Source organism: Chiloscyllium punctatum, chromosome 29, assembly GCF_047496795.1.
Source record: "Chiloscyllium punctatum isolate Juve2018m chromosome 29, sChiPun1.3, whole genome shotgun sequence".
NCBI lineage: Eukaryota > Metazoa > Chordata > Chondrichthyes > Orectolobiformes > Hemiscylliidae > Chiloscyllium > Chiloscyllium punctatum.
Genome location: NC_092767.1, coordinates 54515614 through 54535240, shown reverse-complemented (window position 1 = coordinate 54535240; position 19627 = coordinate 54515614). Strand labels below are relative to the sequence as shown.

The 19627-nt window shown below is 45.4% G+C and overlaps 1 long non-coding RNA gene across 1 annotated transcript in view; it reads left to right on the top strand.

Moving 5' to 3' along the window:
- The window catches only part of LOC140454426 (uncharacterized), a 59638-nt gene extending 52046 nt beyond the window's left edge, over nucleotides 1-7592 (top strand). The window contains exon 4 of the long non-coding RNA XR_011952684.1: nucleotides 7410-7592. This is a non-coding gene — a long non-coding RNA (uncharacterized lncRNA). The remainder of the gene's footprint in view (nucleotides 1-7409) is intronic.
- The last annotated feature ends 12035 nt before the right edge of the window (nucleotides 7593-19627 follow it).

The window sequence follows — 19627 nt, the reverse complement described above, 5'->3', positions numbered from 1 at the left end:
GAGATTAGGGCAGTTGAATGTTCCTCCTGCAGAATGTGGGAGCTAAGGGTCACCACTAGTGTCCCGGCTGACTACAGCTGTGGGAAGTGCACCCAACTCCAGCTCCTCGAAAACCACGTTAGGGAACTGGAGCTGGAGCGGGATGAACTTCAGATCATTCAGGAGGCAGAGGGGGTTATTGAGATGAGTTACAGGGAGGTAGTTGCACCTCAGGTACAAGAAAAAGGCAGATGGGTTACAGTCAGGGCATGGAAAGGGAACCAGCAGGCAGTTCAGGGATCCCCTGTGGCTATTCCCCTCAACAATAAGAATACCGTTTTGGATACTGTTGGAGGGGACGACTTACCAGGGGAAAGCAGAGGGGCATTGGGCTCTGGCACAGACTCTGTCCCTGCTGCTCAGAAGGGAAGGGGGAAGAAGAGCAGAGCAGTAGGTCATTGGGGACTCTATAGTTAGGGGGACAGACAGGAGGTTCTGTGGGGGTGAGAGAGACTCACGGTTGGTGTGTTGCCTCCCAGATGCCAGGGTTCGTGATGTCTCTGATTGTGTTTTTGGGATCCTTAAGGGGGAGGGGGAGCAGCCCCAAGTCGTGGTCCACATAGGAAGCAACAACATAGGTAGGAAGAGAGATGGGGACTGAAGGCAGAAATTCAGGGAGCTAGGATGGAGGCTTAGAGCTTGGACGAACAGAGTTGTTGTACCTGGTTTGTTTCCCGTGCCACGTGCTAGTGAGGCAAGGAATAGGGAGAGAAAGGAGTTGAACACGTGGCTACAGGGATGGTGCAGGGGGGAGGGTTTTGGATCCTTGGATAATTGGTGCTCTTTCTGGGGTAGGTGTGACCTCTACAAGCAGGCTGGTCTTCACCTCAATCAAAGGTGTACCAATATCCTGCGGGCGTGGAAATTCGCTAAGGCTATTGGGGTGGGTTTAAACTAATCCAGCAGGGGGATGGGAACCATAATTGTAGTTCAAGTATAGAAAAGGTTAAGAGTAGGGACGTCCAAAATCAAGTTTCAGGGACACAAGATGGCACTGGCAAGCAAGAAGTTGGTTTGAAGTGTGTCTACTTCAATGCCAGGAGCATCTGGAATAAGATGGGTGACTTTGCAGCATGGGTTGGTACCTGGGACTTTGATGTTGTGGCCATTTTGGAGACATGGATAGAGCAGGGACAGGAATGGTTTTTGCAGGTTCCAGGATTTAGATGTTTCAATAAGAACAGGAAAGTTGGTAAAAGAGGGGGGGGTGTGGCATTGTTGGTCAAGGACAGTATTACAGTTGTAGAAAGGATGTTTGGGGACTCGTCAAATGAGGTAGTTGGGCTGAGGTTAGAAACAGGAAAGGAGAGGTCACCCTGTTGGGAGTTTTCTACAGGCCTCCGAATAGTCCCAGAGATGTAGAGGAAAGGATAGCAAAGATGACTCTCGATAGTAGTGAGAGAGACAGGGTAGTTGTCATGGGAGACTTCAACTTTCCAAATATTGACTGGGAACAGTATAGTACGCGACTATAGATGGGTCAGGTTTTGTCCAATGTGTGCAGGAGGGCTTCCTGACACAGTATGTAGACTGGCCAACAAGGGGTGAAGCCACATTAGATTTGGTACTGGGTAATGAGCCTGGCCAGGTGTTAGACTTGGAAGTAGGTGAGCACTTTGATGATAACGACCATAATTCTGTTATGTTTACTTTAGTGATAGAAAGGGATAGGTGTATACCACTGGGCAAGAGTTACAGCTGGGGGAAAGACAATTACGATGCGATTAGGCAAGATTTAGGAAGCATAGGATGGGGAAGGAAACTGCAGGGATGGGCACATTAGAAATGTGGAGCTTATTCAAGGAAAAGCTCCTGTGTGCCCTAGATAAGTATGTACCTGTCAGGCAGGGAGGAAGCTGTAGAGCGCAGGAACCGTAGTTTACAAAGGAAGTGGAATCTCTGGTCCAGAGGAAGAAGAAGGCTTATGTTAAGATGAGATGTGAAGGGTCAGTTAGGGTGCTTGAGGGTTACAAGGTAGTCAGGAAAGACCTAAAGAGAGAGCTCAGAAGAGCCAGTGGGAGACATGAGAAGTTGTTGGCGGATAGGATCAGGGTAAACCCTAAGGCATTCTATAGGTATTTAAGGAATAAAAGAATGATGAGAGTAAGATTAGGGCCAATCAAGGATAGGAGTGGGAAGTTGTGTGAGGAGTCAGAGGAAGATAGGGGAAGCACGAAATGAATATTATTCGACAGCATTCACTCTAGAAAACAACAATGTTGACGAGGAGATTACTGAGATACAGGCTACTAGACTCGGTGGGATTGAGGTTCACAAGGAGGAGGTATTAGAAATCCTGCAGAGTGTGAAAATAGATAAGTCCCCTGGGCCGGATGGGATTTATCCTAGGATACTCTGGGAAGCAAGGGAGGAGATTGCTGAGCCTTTGGCATTGATCTTTAAATCATCATTGTCTACAGGAATAGTGCCAGAGGACTGGAGGATAGCAAATGTGGTTCCTCTGTTCAAGAAGGGGAGTAGAGACAATCTTGGTAATTGTAGACCAGTGAGCCTTACTTCAGTTGTTGGTAAAGTGTTGGAAAAGATAATAAGAGATAGGATTTATAATCATCTAGAAAAGAATAATGTGATTAGGGATAGTCAGCACGGTTTTGTGATGGGTAGGTCATGCCCCACAAACCTTATTGAGTTCTTTGAGAAGGTGACCAAACAGGTAAATGAGAGTAAACCAGTTGATGTGTTGTATATGGATTTCAGCAAGGCGTTCGATAAGGTTCCCCACAGTAGGCTATTGTATAAAATGCAGAGGAATGGGATTGTGGGAGATATAGCAGTTTGGATCAGTAATTGGCTAGCTGAAAGAAGACAGAGGGTGGTGGTTGATGGAACATGTTCATCCTGGAGTCCATTTACTCGTGGTGTACCGCAAGGGTCAGTGTTGGGTCCACTGCTGTTCATCATTTTTATAAACGACCTGGATGAGTGTGTAGAAGGGTGGGTTAGCAAATTTGCAGATGACACTAAGGTCAGTGGAGTTGTGGATAGTGACGAAGGATGTTGTAGATTCCAGTGGGACATAGATAAGCTGCAGAGCTGTGCCGAGAGGTGGCAAATGGAGTTTAATGCGGACAAATGTGAGGTGATTCACTTTGGTCGGTGTAACCAGAATGCAAAGTACTGGGTTAAGTGAAAGATTCTTGGTAGTGTAGATGAGCAGAGAGATCTCAGTGTCCAGGTACACAGATCCTTGAAAGTTGCCACCTACGTTGACAGGGTTGTTAAGAAGGCATACAGTGTTTTAGCTTTTATTAATAGAGGGATCTAGTTCCGGAACCATGAGGTTATGCTACAGCTGTACAAAACTCTAGTGCGGCCGCAATATAAGAAGGATGTGGAAGATTTGGAAAGGTTCTGCTTGCCTGGTATGGAGGGAAGGTCTTACGAGGAAAGGCTGAGGGACTTGAGGCTGTTTTTGTTGGAGAGAAGAAGGTTGAGAGGTGACTTAATAGAGACATACAAGATGATCAGAGGGTTAGATAGGGTGGACAGGGAGAGTTTTTTCCAAGTATGGTGATGGCGAGCACAAGGCGGCATCGCTTTAAATTGAGGGGTGATAGATATAGGACAGATGTCAGAGGGAGTTTCGTTACTTAGAGAGTAGTAAGTGTATGGAATGCTTTGCCTGCAACAGTAGTAGATTCGCCAACTTTAAGTACATTTAAGTTGTCATTGGACAAGCATATGGACGGACATGGAATAGTGTAGGTTAGATGGGCTTCAGATTGGTATAACAGGTTGGCGCAACATCGAGGGCTGAAGGGCCTGTACTGCACTGTAATGTTCTGTGTTGTATAAATTGTGGAGTAATTTTTGGATTGGGTGCCGATTTGTTCGACACCCGTCTTGCAAGAACGTTTCAATAAAATTCGCTGCTTCAGAATTTGACTCGGACTGAAATTTATTGGTACATGAGCTCTGTTTCTCACAATTTGGGTGCTCATCTGGGATGGCCATCATCCCCAGCAGGGTAGGCACCATCGATGGCTGGGAAGACATGTCCCGTTCCTTTGAGAACAGTCCTGTGTTCCTCGGCGGTGGGTTCCCCCTTCTGGTTGACTGATAGAGATCTGATAAGAATCTATCTGAAGGGCATGGATAGGATAAATAGTCAAAGTCTTTTCCCTGGGGTTGGAGAGTCCAGAACTAGAGAGCATAGGCTTAGGGTGATACGGGAAAGATATAAAAGAGACCTAAGGGACAACTTTTTCACACAGAGTGTGGTACATGTATGGAATGAGCTGCTAGAGGTTGTGGTCGAGGCTGGTACAATTGTAACATATAAGAGGCATTTGGATGGGTATATGAATAGGAAGGGTTTGGAGGGATATGGGCCGGGTGTTGGCAGGTGGGACTAGATTGGGTTGGGATATCTGGTTGGCATGGACAGGTTGGACCGAAGGGTCTGTTTCCATGCTGTACATCTCTATGAATCTATGAGTGCTTATGAATTGGTCCCAAAAGCGTACAGACAGCAATTCAGAAACATAAAGAAGGAACCACATCAAACTTAAGTTGAGTTTGAAAGAATGAAATATAATCATTTTGATAGATGGATGTGAGCCTTAAAAATAGATAAGACCTATGAGGCTCTGAGAGATTACTCTGCTGGAGGAGTTTAAAAACTCACTTCCAGAGATGGTAAGAATTCGTGTGGAAGAACAGAAAGTTCAGGAAGTGAGATGTGCAGCAGGATTAGCAGATGAATACATATTGGTGTAGAAGAGAAGCTTCCGGGCAGAATTTCGCCCTGTGTGGGATAGAAGTTGGGAGAAGGGGAGATTCTGCATGACGAAACAAAAAGTAGAGAACATGTAAATATTTACCACAGGTTCGAAAACAAGCCCAAGATGGTGGAAAGGAGGTGAAAGGCCTCAGGTGTTCCCACTGTGGGAAAGTGACACATGTAAAGACACAGTGCTGGTTGTTGAAGAAAGGCATTGTGGGAAAAGATGTGGTAAAAGGAGCTGAGCCAGTGGCCTTAGTGAAGGTAGTAAAGGAGACCCCAAGAAGAGCCGAGGAGCTGAAGGAGAGTGCACAGCCGAGGCAGGGGCTGGGTATGGGGTTAGTATCTGATCTCTACAAAGAATTCATCTTTGTGGGTAAAGGTTACTCTGAGAGAACAGTGGGAGAAGAACAAGAAATTATAATTTTGAGAAATACACAATCTAACCAGTCTCAAATGTTAAGAGATGAGCGAATTTGTACACTTCCTGATCTGTTACCCGAGAGTTTGGTAATCTGTGGGATAGACAGACAAAAATGTAACATTGCTTTATGTAAGATCAGGTTGCAGTGCCAACTCAAGGCTGGGAGAGTAACAGTCCTGCTCCTCGGACGCTGCCTGACCTGCTGTGCTTTTCCAGCACCACTGTCTAATCGAGAATCTGGTTTCCGGTATCTGCAGTTCTTGGTTTTACCTGGGAGAATAACAGTCAGAGTTTGACAGAGTGTTGGTTCCAGGAATTCAGTTTGTTCTTCTGAATGATTTGGCAGGATCAAAGGTGGGAGTGACATCCCTTCTTGTGGTGAAGCCCAAGGAAGATCAAGAAACTGAGGAGTTAAAAGAAAAATATCCTGATATTTTCCCAGATTGTGTAGTAACAAGATCCCACTAACATAAGTCACAGCAAAAAGCAAAAACTGAAGAGAAAGATGAAGGAGTTGAGGTTCAGTTGGTGGATACCCTGTTTGATGTAATGGTGCAGAAAAACCTGAACAGGCAGAGGGTCAGACAGAAGCGTTTAGTCCTGAAAGGCTAAGGGACTTGCAACAGCAAGACAAGGCAATAAAAGATATATGTGTGGATGGTTACTCCGAAAAGGAGGCAGAGTGTATTCCTAAGGGTTATTATCTGAAAGATAGAATTCTCAGATAGAAATGGAGACCACAGCAGGTTAGTGCAGAGGAGAAATGGGCCAAAGTGCACCAGGTTGTGTTGCCGGTCGCATACAGACAGGAAGTGTTACGGTGAGCACATGAACTTCCTGTAGGAGGTCACCGAGGAGTATGAAAGATTCAGGCTAAGGTACAAAAACATTTTTATTAACCTAGAATGCACAATGATGTGGTTAACTTTTGCTGTATGTGTCATACATGCCAAATGGTAGGTAAGCCCCAGGCCGTAACAAAACCAGCCCCTCTGTTGCCAATTCCCTTTTGTGTGGGTTGTAATTGATTGTGTAGGTCCCCTCCCGAAAACTAAAAGTGGGAACCAGTACATGTTAACCATAATGGATGTGTCTACCAGATTTCCGGAGGCAATTCCATTACAGAGTATCAAGGCAAAAAAGGTGGGAGAAGAGTTAGTAGCTTTGTTCACACGGTATGGGCTACCCAGAGAGATTCAGTTGGATCAAGGGTCACATTTTACTGCTTAGCTGTTTAAGGAGGTTACAGATAGCTTCAGCATACAGCATTTTAATCCCAGTGTATATCATCCTGAATCCCTGGGAGCTTCAGAAAGGTGGTATCAGACCTTGAAGACCATGTTGACAAAATACTGTCAGGATTACCCGAATGACTGGGGTAAAGGTATCCCATTCATATTGTTTGCCCCAAATAAATCTACATATATTACTCCCTTCGAGTTTAAATTCAATGTGAAGTGAGAGACTGTTTGAAATTAATCAAGGAGAAATTGACAGGACCAAAGTCGGAGATCTCACACTTAGATTACGTATCAGAGGTGATGGAGACACTAAATCGAGTCGATGCTTTCGCTAAACAGCACGTAAAGAGGGCACAGTGTAGAATGAAGCAGGTGACAGATTAAAAACTCTGAGACTCAGACGTTTTCCTGAGGGGAGGATGTGTTAGTATTGTCATAAGCAATAGGCGATCCCTTCAAAACCAGGTTTAGGGGACCTATCAGATTGAGAAAAAGTTAAGTCAGGTGATCTATCTCGTTAAGATGGCAGATAGGAGAAAAACTGTACTGGGGATGTCATGTGAACATGTTGGAACCTCATTATGGTAGAGAGAAAGAACAGGAGAAATGGGTGTTAGTTACTGCCCCACAGAGCGAGGAATCAAATCCAGATATTGTGAATTTTGATATGCCTCAAAATATGTTAAAAAATGAAGAAATCCTTGAGGAGTTGGACAGGTTAGTGAGCTGTCGGTCGAGGGGCTCAGTTGAAAGGTTTGCTACTGCAGTTTGAAGACATATGTGAGAATCAGATGGAGAGGACTAATACTGTTGTCCATGAACTGGACATAGGGAATACTGTTCTGATAAAACAACTTAATCGATGTTTTGGGCGATAAAACCAGACATTTTGAACAGTTAGGGGGAGCACTGTCACGAACCCCAACAAGAATAGACTGCTCATCGAATCGTTCTTTGACAGGTACCTGTCCATAAAAAAAGCTGAGCAGGAGAAGACCGAGGAACAGCCAACCTCGAAAAATCTACAGAGGAAAATCTACAAAGGAGAATCGACAAAGCTGACTGGATTTGAAATGTAACTTTTTTTTTAAAACTTCATCGAGGTTTTTTTTAATCAGCCCAGTATTGTGGAGTGGGCGGTAAAAGACAGGTTTAAGAAAAAGGAGTTGTAAATAGTTGTCTAACATTCTCTGTTGAACTTAAAGAATAAAATTGTTCATTTTTATTTGAAGTAGTGAAAACTGGGATGGTCCTTTGCCTCTTGCAATTTAACAGGTTACAGCAAGAGGTGAACATCTCTGTGTGTTAGGTTTAAATTAACAGAGGGGTTTATCCCATGTCATAACACCCTGCTGACTCCATCTGTGGGAAGTGCACCCAACTGCAGCTCCTTGAAGTTAGAAACAGGAAAGGAGAGGTCACCCTGTTGGGTGTTGTCCATGGGCCTCCGAATGGTTCCAGAGATGTCAAGGAAAGGAAAGGAAAGATGTCGAGGAAAGAAAGCATACGGTGTGTAAGGTTTTATTGGTAGAGGGATTGGGTTTTGGAGCCACGAGGTCATGTTGCAGCTGTCCAAAACTCTGGTGCAACTGTACTTGGAATGCTGTACAGTTCTGGTCGTCGTATTATAGGAAGGATGTGAAACCTTTGGAAAGGATTCAGAGAAGATTTCCTAGGAGTGCCTGCTATGGAGGGAAGGTCTTATGAGGAAAGGCTGGGGGACTTGAGGCTGTTTTCATTAGAGACAAGAAGGTTGAGAGGCGACCTAATTGAGACGTATAACATAATCAGAGGGTTAGATAAGGTTGACAGCGAATGCCTTTTGCCTCAGATGGCATTGGCTCATATGAGGGGACATAGCTCTAAATTGAGGAGTGATAGATAGAGGGCAAATATCCAAGCTAGTTTCTTCACTCAGAGAGTAGGAGGGCCATGGAAAACCCTGTCTGCAACAGTAGTGTACTCACCACCATCGAGGGCTAAAGGACCTGTCCTGTGCTGTGTTGTTCTGTGTTCTATGTTTAGTGTGAGGAATTGAATGGAAACAAAGTATGTTATTGTTTAAAATAAAGGTGCAATCAAAACACAGAGTCCTGACACAATGTTATTTCCTCTTTTAAACTTCTCATGTATTTTGTTAGTTTGCCCAGATGTGTGGCTCAGAGAATTCAGTGAGGACAGGGGCCTGTCGTTGCATTTCCCTCTCTGGCCTGCAGTGAACGATTACATTCCAGCCTCAGGTAACTGTCTGTCTGGGGTTTGCACATTCTCCCTGTGTCTGCGTGGGCTCCATCAGGGTGCTTCAGTTTCCTCCCACAATCCAAAGATGTGCGGGTCAGGTGAATTGGTAATGCGAAATTGCCAATAGTGTAAGGTGCATTAGTCAGTGGTAAATATAGGGGAATGGGTCTGGGTGGGTTACTCTTCAGGGGGTCAGTGTGGATTTGTTGGGCCAAATGGCCGTCTTCCATACTCTGAGCAATCTAATCTCATCTCATCTAACACTCACCTTCCTCCATATCATTTATTTTTCTCCCCACTTCACTCACTGTGAACAGGTTACTTGACATGAAGGTCGCTTTTGTGCATTGCTAATTCATCTTTTGGTTTTGCTTTTGTTGTCCCACTTCCTACTAATTGTTGCTGATTGCTAACAGCCCTTTACACTGGCTTTACCCCTCCAGTCTCTGTCATTTTGCCCCTCAGATGGAGTCAGTCCTTGCCCATGAGGAAAGGAGTGTTATCATGTTGCTGCTCCTCCTTCTCCTTTCGGTCCATTCCTCACGTGGACTCCTCGTTCCGTTATCTGCTGCACCTAATGTTGGCTCTGAGTTACTTGGATTGATTCACCAATTGAATTATTGTTCTAACTGGATATGTCACGGCATACTTTAACTGGTCTCTGAAATGTTTCTGTGTCACCACATAAATAAGGGCATTTGTGTAGCAACTTAAGTTCCTCAGCATATATCCAATCTGAGCAAAGAGACGAAAAGAAACATAATCCAAGGAATAACCAGCATTAAAGAAATATAAAATATGCAACAACCAGAGAAGTATGAAGCTGGCAGATATGGCAAAGAGTAAAATCACAGAATTCTTCCTGCTCTCTACCTCTGGATCATTCTCTGTTTTTCTCTGACCTCTCAGTTCCTTCCGCACCTTAATGGCCTCGAAGATATGTCTGACAGTCAGAATGTTGATAAAGAGAATAAAAGTGAATGGGAACATTGGTGTTAAAAAAGTCTCAAAATATTTAAAACCTATCCACCGAGGGTCATTATAATAACTAGACCTGATATAACAGTACCATGGAACATTGTTGATCATCTTTCCAGGGTAATACACAAAGTAGTTGGGAATATTCTTTAAACAAAAGAAGATGCAGATTTTTGCTAGAACCCTGGTTGCAGTTTTCCCTGTGCAATACTTAGTTTTCATCTCATGTAAACAAATGGCAACAAATCGATCAAAGGAAAAAGCAATGGTGAACCACGCAAAACAATCAATGGTCAAGCGGTTGAGGACATAGAGAATACTACAGATAGGAGTGATTTGCAGGAAACATAGTGGATAATAATAATGTTGAAATCGGTGAAGGACGTTCCAAATACAATGAACAGTAGATCCGAAATTGTCATGGCCACCAGATAGCGAGTGCTGCATGTAGAAAGGCCACAGTTTCTCTGAGCTAGGATTACAATTACCACAAGACTAACTGGAAGAGAATGGAAAAGAGACTTGAGGTTATTGATCAAACATTCTCTGTGCCTGAGCCCAGACTGTAAGTAATGATACAAAGATAATTGTTGTTCCATGTTATATAAAGTTTAAAGAATCTGAACCACAGCAGCAAACTCTCTCTAAAAGGAACATTTGCATTTTAAACATGAGCAGCAGATTACTCACAGAAACACAGTCATATATTCAAGGGTTTTTTTTGGGTCAGCAGCAGGCGATTTCACCTGCTTTCCAGATTACTCTGACCGACTGACATTTCCTATAAGCCCACAGCGTTCACACAAAGACACCTGGGATCAGGAAAACAAAGAATAGGAGACACCGAACATGGACATTGATTGCAAAATTATTGTATTTGGTTTTGGAGTCTCCACTGTTCAGTTTGCCTCCAGAATTCTATATCCCCACTGTATGATCTACAGGACAGGGCATTGAACCACCCCACAGTGTCCCAGAATGGATGGCCTTCACAATGATAGGATGAACAAATGAGAGGGCATTGAGTCCCTCCCTCAAGCACAGGATTGAACGTCCTGATGATCTGAACCATGAAGGTGTTCAGCAGTGAATCCAATCACATTGTGGTGAGTATTCAACCTGGTGCAATCAGAAAAACTTCAATATTTGTCCTAACTCCCCCTTCCCCCCACCTGTCCACGATGGTACAGCACAGCCTTCAGCAAATAAAACCTGAATCCATGCAACATTGGTCACTGTAACTGTCCTGAAGAAGGGTCCTGCTTGAAACCTCTACTCTCTTCCTCCTGAGATGCTGCCTGACCTGCTGTGCCTTTTCCAGCACCATGTTCTATCTGCAGCCCCCATTGTCTCCACATTCCTAATGACCTGCTGAACCCACCCATTCCCCTGTTGTATCTGGGCTCCCATTTGGAGCGAGCTGCCTGAACAAGATCCACCAACACAATCCCTTTCCATCAAGGAATGGGAAACACCAGGTGTCACTGAGAGGTGGGTTGTTACAAACCCATCTGACCGATAGCAGGCTGTGAACTACCACAGAGAGAGGGTGGTCTTCCGAAACCCTTTCTAGACCAGCCAGGACCGGTGCTCAGCCAAACTCCATCAATGTGGCCTCAGTGTAAACCCATTCTGCACAGTATAGGGAAACACACAATGCTGCACATTACTGAGGAGCCCCCAAACTGACAAACTATTCACTTTAAACTCAGTCAGTGAGGACACTATTGTCTGACAGTGGGATTTGCCTTGCGAAGTGGAAATATATTATTATCAGTTGTTGTCGAAATAAGGATGATTCAGTGCAGAGTTTTGTGTGAGCTAAGTTGTTCCAAGACTTACCAGGAACACCAACGACAGCGAGGATGGTGTTGTACACTCTATCGATCCTTTCCCTGAGAAGATTCATTTCGTTGTTTGTGACACAACCTTTCCCTTCCTGCTGCTGGCAATCTGTCGGAATTGGAGAATTCTCTTGGAGATGGAGCTGACACATTTCCAGAGACTTTGTTTTATATTGTGTGGTATCTCCACTGGGAAACCGTGATTATATCTTTTTATATCATTTTGAACAATTAACGACAACAGGTTTATTTTAATGAACTTCCACTTGGTCACATTTTTTCAAAACAAAGACAAAACAAAAATCAGAACCTTACATTCAAATTAATAGCATGATGGCATCATACAGGGTAAATGTCCCCTTTGATCCATCGAGTTTGTACCTCCAAAATTACTCTCAAAGCAACACAAGTCACAGTCCCCAGCACTTAGTCCATGGTCTTGAATGTTATGACCTTTCAGTGCTTATCCAAGTACTTTGTGACGGTTTTAAGGATTTCTACCTCAACTCCCCTCTTGGACGATGCAGCACAGGCCCCTACCATCCTCTGGGTGGCATGTCCCCTCTAAACCATTTGCCATTCAGCTTAAAATTACACCACTTTGTTAATTGCCCTCTGATTAAGGGGGAAAACTGCTTTAACATTCACCCTGTCCACATCCCCCTTAGTCCTATATACCCCTATCTCTGCTCCAAAGAAAGCAGCCTGAGCTTATCCAGCCTCCCCCTTCACAGCGAAACTGCTGCAGCCCAACCCATGTTCTGGTGAATGTCCTTTACCCTCCCTCCAGTGCAATCACATCCATCCCATGGTGCAGTGACCAGAACTGTACACAATACTCCAACTGTGGCCTATCCAAATGGCTGTAGAGCTCCAACAGGACCCTCCCTGCTCTGATCATCTCTGCCTCAATGGGTAAAGGCATGTTTCCTACCTGCCTTCTTAACTGCTCACTTAACTCACGGGCCTCTGCACTGGGACTCGATTCCCCTCACTGGCCTCCGCACTGGGATTCGATTCCCCACACTGACCTCCGCACTGGGACCCAATTCCCCTCACTGGCCTCCGCACTGGGACTCGATTCCCCACACTGGCCTCCGCACTGGGACCCAATTCCCCTCACTGGCCTCCGCACTGGGACTCGATTCCCCTCACTGACCTCTGCACTGGGACTCGATTCCCCTCACTGGCCTCCGCACTGGGACTCGATTCCCCTCAATGGCCTTCACACTGGGACTCAATTCCCCTCACTGGCCTCTGCACTGGGACTCGATTCCCCTCACTGGCCTCTGCACTGGGACTCGATTCCCCTCACTGGCCTCTGCACTGGGACTCGATTCCCCTCAATGGCCTTCACACTGGGACTCGATTCCCCTCAATGGCCTTCACACTGGGACTCGATTCCCCTCACTGGCCTCTGCACTGGGACTCGATTCCCCTCAATGGCCTTCACACTGGGACTCGATTCCCCTCACTGGCCTCTGCAATGGGACTCGATTCCCCTCAATGGCCTTCACACTGGGACTCGATTCCCCTCACTGACCTCCGCACTGGGACTCGATTCCCCTCACTGACCTCCGCAGTGGGACCCAATTCCCCTCACTGGCCTCCGCACTGGGACTCGATTCCCCTCACTGACCTCCGCAGTGGGACCCAATTCCCCTCACTGGCCTCCGCACTGGGACTCGATTCCCCTCACTGACCTCCGCACTGGGACTCGATTCCCCTCACTGGCCTCCGCACTGGGACTCGATTCCCCTCACTGGCTTCTGCACTGGGACTCGATTCCCCTCACTGGCCTCCGCACTTGGACTCGATTCCCCTCACTGACCTCCGCACTGGGACTCGATTCCCCTCACTGCCCTCTACACTGGGGCTCGATGCCTGTCCTGCTGCCTTCAGGGATATGTTAACAATCGCCTCAAGATCTTTCTTCTTCCATTAGCTTCCTCGTATCCTCCCCTTCATTGAGTCCTGTCTTGTCGTGTAACTTCTGCTAGAGCCATCACCTCTCGTTTATCAGAGTTACATTTCATCCGTCATTGATCTGCCCATCGGACCAATCTCTCCATTTCTACCAATAACCTGAGACTTTCTTACTCACTGTCAATGACTTGATCAGTATTTGTGAATCTATCAAATCATCATTCCCAAGTGTCTCCTGCCCTACCCCTCTCCCACAACAAACACACACAAACACACAGACACACACACACACACACACACACACACTTACACAGACACACACACAGACACATACACACAGACATAGACAGACAGACACACACTCACAGACATTCACACACATAGACGCACAGACACACACACGCAGACACACATAGACACACCCACACAGACACACATATTATCACAACCACACCGACTCACGCACACAGACACACATACGTAGACACACACACACACTCACACAGACAGACAGACACACACACAGACATTCACACATACAGACACACACATAGACACACTCACACATACAGACATACCCACACAGACACACATGCACACACACGTATTCACACACACACACACACCCTTACACACACATAGTCTCACACAGACAGACAGACAGACACACACACACACACACACACACATAAACACACACTCAATTATCTGGAGTCTTTGACTTCTCGTTTCCCTTCCTTGACATCTCTGTTTCTATTTCATGGGATAGACTGGCCACCAATGTCCACCATAAACACCAAGTCTATACATCCACATCCTGTATCCTGCAAAGACTCTATTCCATTCTCCAACTTCTTCCATCTCCATCACATCTGTTCTAATGATGCCAACTTTGCGACATTCCCCCTTAACAAAGAATTCCGCAGCTCCATTGTTGACAGGGCCCTCAGCGGGTCCAACCTATCTCCTGTACTTCAGTCCTCACCTCTTCTCTTCCCTCTCCAAAAGAGATAGGGTTCCCATTGTCCTTACCTACCATCCCACCAGCAACCATATCCAGAGGATCATTAACCACCATCTCCAGCGAGATGCCACCACCAGACATGCTCCAGGTAAGTTGAAAAAAAATCAGGAAAAAGGGGAAAAGGAGAAAAAAAAGAAGAAAGTAATGGAAAAAAGAACAGGTGGAGCAGAGGAGTTCTGGCTGGAGCATCTTACTCTGCTGCCATTTTGGATCTGCACAAAAAGCTGACATGTTTCCAACTACCATCAGGTCTGAGGAAAGGCCACTCACCCCCAAACATTAACTCTGATTTCTCTCCACAGATGCTGCAGACCTGCTGAGCTTTTCCAGCAATTTCTGTTTTAATTGCTAATTTACAGCATCTGCAGTTCGTTCAGTTTTTATTTCATGATCAAACCTTGCCTCTCAGAATGGAGATTAATTCTTTGTTTCAGAATTTTCTCTCATAGTTGCCCTGACACTGATGAATACTCACTACTCTGTTATTCCTGGTCAATCCCTACCACTGTTCTTGAAAGGTGGAAACACATCAAAAGCCCTCAAATCTCCTGGCACCCTCCCTGTGACCGGAGAGGAACGAAAGATTTGGGTTAGAGTCTCTCTCGTCTCCTTGGATACAACTCCTCTAGACCTTGGGGTCTGTCTACTTTTAAGCTCCCCAAACTGAGGATATCTGCTCACATCATATATAAATCCCCTGAAGAGAAGCTGAGAGCGATGTTTATTTTGGAGTTTTCCTTCCCAATGCTATTCTCATCCTAGATGGGGGCAAAATGTGTTCAAAGAGTAATAGAGACATTGAGATGTGCAGCATGGAAACAAACCCTTTGGTCCAACCCGTCCATGCCAACCAGATATCTCAACCCAATCTAGCCTCACCTGCCCAACATCCGGCCCATATCCCTCCAAACCCTTCATAATCATATACTCATCCAGATGCCTTTTAAGTGTTACAATCATACGAGCCTCCACCACTTCGTCTGGCAGCTCATTCCATACAGGTACCACCCTCTGTGTGAAAATGTTGCTCCTTAGGTATCTTTTATATCTTTCCCCTCTCATCCTAATCCTATGTCCTCTTAGTTCTGGACTCCCCGACCCCAGGGAAGAGACTTTGTGTATTTATACTATCCATACCCCTCGTGATTTTATAAACCTCTATAAGGTCACCCCGCAGCCTCCGACGCTCCAGGGAAAACAGCTCCAGCCTTTTCAACCTCTCCCTTTAGCTCAAATTCTCCAACCCTGGCAACATTCTTATTATTTTTTTTCTGAACACTTTCAAGTTTCACAACATCCTTCTGATAGGAAGGAGACTAGAATTGCATGCAATATTCCAAAAGTGGCCTAACCAATGTCCTGTACAGCCGCAATATGACCTCCCCAATCCTGTTCTCAATACTCTGACCAATAGAGGAAAGCATACCAAAGCCCTTCTTCACTATCCTATCAGCCTACAATTCTGCCTTCAAGGAGCCTGCACTCCAAGGTCTCTTTGTTCAGCAACACTTACTGGACCTTACCATTGAGTGTCTATGTCCTGCAAAGATTTGCTTTCCCAAAATGCAGCATCTTGCATTTATCTCAATTAAAGGCCATCTGCTACTTCTCAGCCCATTGGCCCATCTGATCAAGGTCCCATTTTACTCTGAGGTAACCCTCTTCATGGTCCACTACACCTCCGATTTTGGTGTCATGTGCAAATGTACTAACTATACCTCACATCCACATCAGTTATATAAATGATGAAAAGGAGTGGACCTAGCTGTGGCACTCCACTGGTCACAGGCCTCTGCAAAACAACCCTCCACCATCACCCTCTGCCTTGGTTTTGAATTCCAATTCTTCAAATAAACACATTCCAAAATCGTTTCAGGCGAAGTGAAAGATAGTGTTGTTAATAAAATAACATAATGCAGAAGAATGTCAGGTATTTTACACACATTGTGGTCTCCATCCTACAGAAAGGATATTATGAAACTTGAAAGGGTTCAGAAAAGATTTACAGGAATGTTGCCAGAGTTGGAGGTTTTGAGCTGTAGGGAGAGGACGAATAGGCTGGGCTGTTTTCCTTGGAGTGTTGGAGGCTGAGGGGTGACGTCACAGAAATTTATAAAGACATGAAGGGCATCGATCGGATAAATAGACAAGATCATTTCCCTGGGTTGGGGGAATAATGAGCTAGGGGGCATAGATTTAGGATGAGAGGGGAAAGATTTAAAAGGGACTTAAGGGGCAACATTTTCAAGCAAAGGTTGGTGTGGGTATGGAATGAGCTGCCAGAGGAAGTGGTGAAGGCTGATACCATTACAACATTTAAAAGCCATCTGGATGGGTGTATGAATGTCCAGATTACAGAGGAGGAAGTGCTGGATGTCTTGAAATGGTTAAAGGTGGATAAATCCCCAGGACTTGATCAGGTGTACCCGAGAACTCTGTGGGAAGCTAGAGAAGTGATTGCTGGGCCTCTTGCTGAGATATTTGTATCATCGATAGTCACAGCTGAGGTGGCAGAAGACTGGAGGTTGGCAAACGTGGTGCCACTGTTTAAGAAGGGTGGTAAAGACAAGCCAGGGAACTATAGACCGGTGAGCCTGACCTCAGTGGTGGGCAAGTTGTTGGATGGAATCCTGAGGGACAGGATGTACATGTATTTGGAAAGGCAAGGACTGATTAGGGATAGTCAACATGGCTTTGTGCATGGGAAATCATGTCTCACAAACTTGATTGAGACTTTTGAAGAAGTAACAAAGAAGATTGATGAGGGCAGAGCAGTAGACGTGATCCATATAGACTTCAGTAAGGCGTTCACCAAGTTTCCCCATGGGAGACTGATTAGCAAGGTTAGATCTCATGGAATACAGGGAGAACTAGCCATTTGGGTACAGAACTGGCTCAAAGGTAGAAGACAGAGAGTGGTGGTGGAGGGTTGTTTTTCAGACTGGAGGCCTGTGACCAGTGGAGTGCCACAAGGATCGGTGCTGGGTCCTTTACTTTTTGTCATTTACATAAGTGATTTGGATGCGAGCATAAGTGGTTAGTAAGTTAGTAAGTTAGCAGGTGACACCAAAATTGGAGGTGTAGTGGATAATGAAGAGGGTTACCTCAGATTACAACAGGATCTGGACCAGATGGGCCAATGGCTGAGAAATGGCAGATGGAGTTTAATTCGGATAACTGCGAGGTGCTGCATTTTGGGAAAGCAAATCTTAGCAGGACTTATAGACGTAATGGCAAGGTCCGAGGGAGTGTTGCTGCACAAAGGGACCTTGGAGTGCAGGTTCATAGCTCCTTGAAAGAGGTGTCGCAGTTAGATAGGAAAGTGAAGAAGGCATTTGGTATGCTTTCCTTTAATGGTCAGAATATTGAGTACAGGAGTTGGGAGGTTATGTTGTAGCTGTACAGGACATTAGATAGGCTACTGTTGGAATATTGTGTGCAATTCTGATCTCCTTCCTATCGCAAAGATGTATTGAAACCTGAAAGGGTTCAGAAAAGATTTACAAGGATGTTGCCAAGGTTGGAGGATCTGAGCTACAGGGAGAGACTGAACAGGCTGGGGCAGTTTTCCCTGGAGCGCCGGAGGCTGAGGGGTGGACCTTATAGAGGTTTACAAAATTATGAGGGGCATGGATAGGATAAATAGACAAAGTCTTTTCCCTGGGGTCGGGGAGTCCAGAACTAGAGAGCATAGGTTAAGGGTGAGAGGGGAAAGATATAAAAGAGACCTCAGAGGTAACTTTTTCACACAGAGGGTGGTACGTGTATTGAATGATCTGCCAGAGGAAGTGGTGGAGGCTGGTACAATTGCAACATTTCAGAGGCATTTGGATGGGTATATGAATAGGAAGGGTTTGGAGGGATATGGGCCGGGTGCTGTCAGGTGGGACTAGATTGGGTTGGGATATCTGGTCGGCATGGACAGGTTGGACCGAAGGGTCTGTTTCCATGCTGTACATCTCTATGACTCTATGAATAGGAAGGGCTTAGAGGGATATGGGACTAGTGCTGGCCAATGGGACTAGATTAGTTTGTGATATTTGGTCAGCCTGGATGAGTTGGACACACACATACACACACACACACACACACACACACACACACACGTAAATAATGTTCCTGCCTTTCTACATAACACCTTCCTTTCCATGGGAAAACCATTCACTCTGCTCATCGACAGTTCCTTCAAACTTCGAACTGAGTGAATGTGCGCGGCACGGTGGCACAGTGGTGAGCACTGCTGCCTCACAGCACGAGAGACCTGGGTTCAATTCCCGCCTCAGGTGACTGACTGTGTGGAGTTTGCATATTCTCCCTGTGTCTCTGTGGGTTTCCTCCAGGTGCTTCGGTTTCCTCCCACAGTCCAAAAATGTGCAGATTAGGTGAATTGGCCATGCTAAATTGACCGTAGTGTTCGGTGTAGGGGAATGGGTGTGCTTCGGCAGGTCGGTGTGGATTGTTGAGCCTGTTTCCATGTTGTAAGTAATCTAATCTATCAGAATCAGATTGGGTGATCTCATACTTGTTCAGATAGGATTCTGATTCATGTAGTTAGCAGCCCTCACTAAGTCTGTCTGTATTTCTGTTTTCTAGGTACCAAGTAATGATAAATTAATATGACACTCAATGATGAATAATAAAACTTAAACCTTTATTTTGTAATTGGGATAGAAATGTCAAGTCGGATTCTAAATGAGCAAGGAGGCCAGCCATCGCATTAACTCATCTTCAGATACTTCCCAACTATTATCATGGACCCGGGTCAAATCCTATCAATGACAGATGGCAGGACTTCAATTGAAACACATGGAATTATGACTCTAATCTGACTATGAAACCCTTGTCAATTGTTGTTAAAACCCATCTGGTTCTCTAATGCCCTTCAGGGATTAGGGCTGTCCTTGTCTTGTTTGGGCTCCATGTGACTCCATACCCACAGCAATTGGTGCGGTGGGTGGAGGTCAGCCATCTAAGCTCCAGGCGCTCACAACAGGAGGTCCTCAAGATTGTGTCCTAGCCCTAACTATCTTTAGTGACTGTATAACTGACCTTCCCTCAGGCAGAATGTCATGAGTCCGAGGGTTCACTAATCCTCACACAATGTTCAGCAGCATTCTTCCCTCCTCGGATACTGAAGCACTCCATGTGGCTCTGCAGCAAGATCCT